The sequence below is a fragment of the Ochlerotatus camptorhynchus genome, unplaced genomic scaffold (assembly GCF_037179485.1).
Source record: "Ochlerotatus camptorhynchus isolate MF236.1 unplaced genomic scaffold, CSIRO-AGI_Acam_v1.1 ptg000284l, whole genome shotgun sequence".
NCBI classification, from domain to species: Eukaryota; Metazoa; Arthropoda; class Insecta; order Diptera; family Culicidae; genus Ochlerotatus; species Ochlerotatus camptorhynchus.
The window spans coordinates 5,403,298-5,411,131 of record NW_027040773.1 but is presented as its reverse complement, the minus strand read 5'-3'; positions in this window follow the sequence as shown (position 1 = coordinate 5,411,131).

Below are 7,834 nucleotides of genomic sequence, written 5' to 3'. Positions count from 1 at the left end.
AAAACATTCGTCTTAAGAGCTTTAAAAGTTTCTAGAAGATAACTTTCATGAGAATTTTCAAATAAAAAAGTTATTGCTAAAAAACTATTTTTTCCAGGAACACCCTTGCGCCTTCTAAAGATCTAAAAGTTATCTCAAGACACCTTTGCTGAGAAATTCGAAATAAGAAAAATAGAGCAAAAAAACTGTTTTTTTAAAGAGCCACCCTAACTCAATTCAAGAAAATAGCTCTTAATCGGCCAATTTAAGAGATACAAAAAAGTTTTATTGAACAAAGTTGCTTGAAATTAGCTCAACTATAACTTTGCTGAAGAATGTATACCTTAATTTATTCAAACAAAAAAGTTAGATTTTTGATTTTAATGATAATAGGGTCCACCCTAGAATTCATTGTCATAAAAATGAGGGCCTAACTATAAGGAACAACTTTGTAGAAGAATCTTTTAGTCTAAAGTTTCAATTTCAGGCTCAAAACATATCATTCCACCTAAATCTGCATTCTGTACCACTGTGCACTGATACAGAAAAGTATTTGGATGCTTTCAGTTCCACTATGATGAAACTTTGTACCTTCTTTGCCATTAGTAGCAAAATTTCTTCATAAACAGTGGATGATAAATACGATTCCCGACCACTTCCAGGATTCCCAAAATTCTTTAGGTGACTCATCAAAAGCGGATCAAATTGAGCAATGAGTTCCATTATTCCCAAAAAGTTGCCATTTTGTTTGGAGCCAATAATCTCGTCACTTCCTCTGAACGCTAGAACTCTCTAAGATAAGATAATGACAGCAATAGTACGACGCAGAATTTCTCGCCAGTACAACCGTTTTTCTTTTACCTGAGCTTCCAGTTCCTTATCTACGTGACTCGATTCTGAACATCGCAAATTGTACTTCAGTACTAAATAGCCTAAATTTATAAAGAGGCGACATGTCAAAATTGGAACAATCGATTGTCTGTCAAAGGTCATTCCAATCGAGCAGAAGACCTGTCAAATGGATAAGGTGTCGTCTCTTTATAAATTCAGGCTCTTTATTCAGTACCGCTTCTCGATGTGGCTGACCTTGCTCATGTGTTTTCATTTTTTCCTCCGATTTCTTCCAATTATTGAAACCTTCTTGTTTTCCTGAGTGTGCAGTAGAAGCAGTAAACGGAACCTGTAGATGAGCCATTTCCTCAAACGCTTCTCCGTTGTCGTGTCTGGTGCAAAACATCGAGTTTTTGAAAAAGCGATTAATACTGCCAGTACAACCGTACAACCGTCGGTCGGTTGATAGCAGCGTTGAGATTCCGGGTACGAGTCAGATTCCTTTTTATTTTGGTTCACTGCAGATTTAGCCAATGAAGAAACACGGTTTCTGTGATTGGGAACCAGGTAGAAGGATCGCTGGACATTGTTCCATCATATGTTTTCGAAGACCCAGCTTCAATTTGATCAACATTTTCAGTACACTTTGGAAAGGCAGCAACCACCTCAGAAGATTCTGAACCTTGTTTAGGTGTTTCTGCTGGTTTATCGGGCGAAGTAGGAGCAACGGGATCTTTTTCAGTTTTTGATTCACTACTGAAAAACTTCGAGAGACGAGGAGTTTTAGCCAGCACTGCTGCATCTTTCTTTGCCTTCTGCTTCGAAGCTGTCCTCTTCTGAGCACCAGATGGCTGAATGATTCGAGGTATTATTCAAAAACAGCTGAAATAATAATATTATTTCGTTAAAAACAATAAACCAGATTCTCTGGATGACGCATATTAAACATACGTTTTCATGTTTCCTTCCTATGAGTGGTTGCAAAAAGCAGTTCTTTGAAAGACTATTTCGAGTACACTTAACACGACCTCACAGGAAAATAATCAGCTTGCAACTAAACCAACCCTTGCGATGCTTTGTTTTGATTTTGAGAGCTGATTTCTTTTTGCATGTAAAGAGATTTCTGACGTTTAACCTTCTTTCACTAGCACACGGATGAATGGATTCATTATTTTTACATTGATCTATTTCTCTCTTGCTCACACTTTGTCAAAAAGCCGTAGAGGATGTTCATTTGTATTCATTTCATGTTCAACCTAATCAATGAGGTACATAGAGAGGTAGCGCAGATGTACATTTTTCATTCAAGTTCATTGCAATGCCATCACTTAGACGGTTCATTCGAAAGTAGTGATGTTCAATGGACCAGTGCACCGATGGATTTGAGTTCACTCACTCGAGAAAAAGTGACACAAGCTGCGGGCAATGTTTACTTATCATGAACACTAAATGTTCATGAATAATGAATAATGAACATTTAGTGTTCATGATTAGTAACCATTGACCGTAGCTTGTGTCACTTTTTTTTCGAGTGAGTGAACTCAAATTCATCGGTGCACTCGTCCATGTAGGTACGTCCAATATTCTTAAATAAAATTAATTATGATCTGAACTTAAAGAACCTTAATGTTTACGTACATATGTTAATGTGAACGTAAAACGTGAAAGTAAAACAAAATTTGTATTAGCATAAAAATATGATAATTTTATAAATTCCAACCCCCCCCCCCTAAATCCGGGCCTGGTTGGCGCTACTTTGGAAGCTATTTTACAGTCAACTAGGTTTATTTTTAGACATGTGCAGTTTTACAGCTTTTACTCTGCTTCTTTGTAAAGTTGAATTAACTAGTCGAGAAAAGTGATTCATGTGCACTATTATAAAATCTCTACTCAGCGATCTTGTTGTAGAAGGGCATGTAAATTTGTTTACGTTATTTCAAAGTGTTGGCGTAGCGAAGTTGGTAATATCAAGGTTCGCCAATACGGTCGTCTCGAGTTCGATTCCAGATTTCGGTACAGTGTAAATCATTTGGTGGTGTGCTTATAGCTAATTTCGATTAATTTAATTCGCAGTAAACAATATTTAATCTGGCGTCAAAATAAAACTTTGTAGTGATTATTGGATAACACACAACTAAACAGCAGGATAACAGCTGTATAGAAGCGTAAATAGATATGCAATAAGAGCTTGTCCCAACAGCCATAAGTAGCTGACTAAGTTCGCCAGATTTGCGTGTACAGAGGTTGAGTAAAGGTTTTCTTATATCGTATAACATTTGAATATAGCTTGAGGCTGTATAAATTAAATGAGTAAAGCGTTTACATTGCGAAAATGGTTATTTGGGTTATTTACTTATTGCTCAACAAGTCTATTCCCAACCTATCAGTAAGGAAGTTGGTGAAAATAGAGGAAGTAAGTACTGGAGCAGTCCAAATCACCATCCGGAAGTTTGGTGAACAAGTTTCCTTTGAGGACACATCGAAATCTGGCTGTAAACCGCGACATATGGACCGAAAAGTGGACCCAGAAGATCAACAAGGTTTCGTCAATAAGAAAAGTGCCTCTGTCTGAGTTTAAAAAAAACTGAGAACATCGAAGAGTAACGTCCAACGTGCCAAGGTCAGAAACGGGCTGAAAACGTTCAAGAAGCAAAAAAAATCGAAACAAAGTCAGAAACAAGCCACATCCGTCAAACCGAGGGCTCAGAAGCTATATGATAGACTGCTGTGTGGAAAATTGGCGTGTGTTAACATGAACGATGAAGCATACGTCAAATTTGACTACAAGACGCTTCTGGGAGACGATACTACACAGTCCATGATGGTCAGTAAGTTGACTATGCCGATAAGCCATTTTTTACCGAAAAATGTGGTTAGAAGGCCATGGTTTGGCAAGCGATATGTGAGTGTGGCAAGTTGTCATAGCCATTAGTGACAAAGGAGACGATGAACACTGAAATTTACGTTCGGGAGTGTTTGAATCAGCGTCTGCCACCCATGACCTGTAAACATGATGGTCCAGTACTATTTTCGTCAGATTTGGTTTCAATGCACTACTCGAAAGATACGGTAGCTTGGTACAAAGCAAACAATGTGCAATCCGTGCAAAAAGCGATTAACCCCCCCCCCCCCCCCCCCGAATTGTCCGGAGACCCGGCCAATCGAAACTTTTTGGGTCCTTTTCAAGGGATATCTGCGGAAACACTTTAAGGCAGCGAATTCAATCGATGAATTTGAAAAAGACTGGACAAAATTGGCCAAAATTATCGCCAAGGAATCTGTGCTGAAGCTCATGGGCAGCGTCAGATCAAAATTTCGCTCCTTGCATACGAACTATAGAGAACATATATATGAAATAAAAATTTGAGTTCATTAACATAACGTTGTTTTAATTAAATAATAAACTGTTCTGATACTTTCTGAGACACCCTATAAGAGAAAAATTTGAGAATTTCTAGCAAACTTTAGGATACCTCTGGGCAGTTTTAATATTTTAATGGAAGTTTCATGAGGAAGTATCAAAAACATCCCAAAAATTATGGGCGGTTCAAGGCAGTTCAATTATCTTCAGGAAAATAGCGTCACCTTTTTCTGAGAAATTCAAGTCTTTAAAACATTATTGATGTTTTGATCTTTAGGGCAGTTCCAATTACCGAAAACCGGGATGAAGTTGATCGTTTATTTGACGAAGTTAATCACTACACTGTTAAGTTTCCATCTCCCAACAATTTTTTTTTCATGATATTGTTTTAAGATGATTTGATTGGAATTTCTTTGAGTAGTTTTAAATAGTACTTTTGAAACGTCCGGAAAAGAAGGTCCCGAAGAAACGTGCTCAACTTTTTGGCTCAGCTCTGGTACTCTCTTCGGTCCCAAGCTAATCGATTCACCCCTCGAAACATAGGAAAATCCACGAACCCCTAATTTTATCTGTCAAACATTCATAGCGAATCAAAACAAACATTGTGTAGTACTAGAATTTTGACTAGAATGGGGTACGTTAATCGTTTGCTTGGGACCAATAGGCTAGTCAAGTAGTGAGCCAATTTAAAACCGTTATTGTGTGTGGCAGGATAATTTCTCAAAATGGGATTATATCATCTGTTCTCTGTTTATAGCCGCGGCGTCCATTGATTTAACACACGGCGGCTCTTTATCCAGGATTCACTCCTCAATCCGCTGCCATAAAATACTATCAAAGTTACACACCTGTGCATAATCAGACCCCCTTCACTCTTTGGAATTTATAGAGACAAATGACAGTGCCAATTGGATTGTGACGATTCAACGTTGAACTGCAGCGGTGGAAGAAAACACGCACACCAACATCTATGCATGTACGAACCCACACCACTGAGCGGAGGGTACAGCGCAAATCAAAACACGAAGCGGTGTCAACACTCATCGTCATCACTCAGCTTTCCTTTTCCTTTATTTAACGTCGGTCTCTGTTCCGCAATCTAGAGCCAATCACCGACGGACATCGATTGCCATCCATTGACGGCAATCGAATGTGCAGGAAGGCAGCTTCCACACATGCGTAGGATATCGCACCCATTCAACACACATGGGCCGGGACCAACGGCTTTACTTCCCTTCCGAAGGAAGACGTGACCAGAGATTTTTATGCCTTAGAAAAATCCCACCGACCTCGGCTGGGATTGAACCCAGACCCATCGGGGTGTTAGAAAGCAGTCACGCTTACCACTACACCACCGGCGCCGGCTTCACTCAGCTTTGGCAGCTTCAGTTTGCGATTTTGCTAGCGTTGGCAAATTTCTTCTTTATAAAATTAATAAGAAAGTAATCATTATTCCAACGTAATTTTATAATAGAATGCGCGCTGGCCAAGGAAGACGGCATATTTTATAATGTTTGTTTAGCAATGATTTTTTTTACGTTGCGTTTTTCAAAGTATACTCCCATGCTTATAAAGATTATGTTGAGCAACATATTCACAAATCATCATTTTTCGATTACTTTTTCGAAGGGACGTATCTGCTATTGTAAACAATGCATATTACTGATACCGGTGGTGATATTGGAAACTCGTTCACTTGAAAGCAAACCATATTACAAGCCCAGCTTAGATGTGTGCTTGTTTTCTCAAGCGTTTCTGTGGCGTATAACGTGGTAATGATTGAAAATCGATGCAATCCTAACAAAGTGAGAATTTTCCTATCGAAATAATAATGATGATGACATCGATCATCTTCTTCCTTACTGTCATACTGACACCTGTCATTAACTGAGCCCTGGTGGTGAAGTTGACGGGGGATTCCCAACAGCTTCAATGTGCACTCACTAGATGGCACTGCGATCACAAAAGGGTGGTGTATCCATTGCCTTGTTCGAGGAATTGATTAGTGGGATATCTTGTTCATTAAATATCTTTGGTTAAAAGCCACCGTCCGTCAGCGTCAACTGACAGCTTGGTTTGAGCCAACGATATTGATGAATTTACGCGAAACTGCACCAGTGCAGTGCATGCGACACTTAGGTTTGAAATCCAAAACCACAAAAGTGATGATGTCTAGGATGATGTACTAAAAAATATTCCATACGATTTGACAAGTAGCAAAACGTAATTATCATTTTCACATCATTTCCATCTGCTGGCCGACCGTAACGTAAATTCATCAATTCAGTTAAGCAACCCACAAAGATGCGTTGCGCTCACTCATGTTGCTTATTCTTCACATCAGCGTAATCAGAAGTGTATTTTGTGTATAATAGAAGTGTGTAAGAAGTGAAATTTTTCAATAAAATACAACTAGTGAAATAGCCCAACAAACAATTGAGAGCTCTTATAAAACACCTGAGTTGATCAAACGTTGAATAATAGCTTCCAGAGTTCAACAAGAATTTACACACTAAGTTTTTTTCACCGGATCTCGGCAAAACAATTGCCGAGATGGGCACCACTGAGTGCTCGGTAACCATCTCGGCAAACAGCAAATTTACCGAGGATCTCGGTAATCATAAAATTCACGGTTGTCAATTTCTGCCGAAAATCTCAGTAAAAAAAATAACTGATTGCTCGGCAAAAGCATCCCTACGGTAAAAAACATACTGAATCTCGGCATTTTTTTTCCAATTTTGTTTACTTACGTTAAAGAATAAGAAAAAAATAAATAAAAATATTGTCATGTGGAAAATAGTTGCAAATAAGAAACAATGCAATGGGATTATAATTTTGTATATCTATTATTTTGTATATCTCATTTGGTTAATTTTAAAGCACATGCAACAAGCCAAAAAATAGCTTATCAGACGGCAAACATGCTACTCTGTAAACCGTTAACGCTTTACAGAGCAGCACGATCGCCTGCAATACATCCGGTCCTGTTCCGACGACCACATTATCCTAAATAACGTAGCACTCCCCTACCTCGAACTCCTCCCCAACAACTTTTATTTGGGGAATTGCTGACGTCAGCATACTCTTGTCGGACTGAAAGTTTAAACCAAACAAGAATTATTTTCACTCAAACAAAACAGAACAATCTTGATCTTACATTAATCCATTGGTGGGCAAGACAACTGTACTCAGAGTTAATATATTTGCAGTGAGTAAATTTGAGTTACTCAATATTTACTCAAAAAAAACAAAGTAGTCTAATATTTTTCATCAAATAATGTTCAAACAATCCCCGTCTGACAGAATGTTTTGATTTCAAGATTTAGTTTTCATTCATTAAAAGATCCAAGTTAGATGGCTCTTGTCTAAGCCAAGGGATGTTTAGGTCTCGTTTGTTTTCTAGGATGGATGGCTAAAGTGTAATGTCTTTGAAGTTTTTGGTGATGTGGTCGTGTTAGTGTTTCCATATCCCAGCCATTTATAATTACCCGGGACTCTTCCAGGAAATCGGGAAATATTGTCGGTAGTTATTTATTAAAACTTGAACTTCGTCAGGATTTCTCCCGGAAGATTTTTCTGACAATTTCTGGAAGTTTCTTCCAACTTCCCCTTGAAGATTTCCACCAGCTTCTTCAGAAGGATTCTTATGATTTCTCTGGGAGG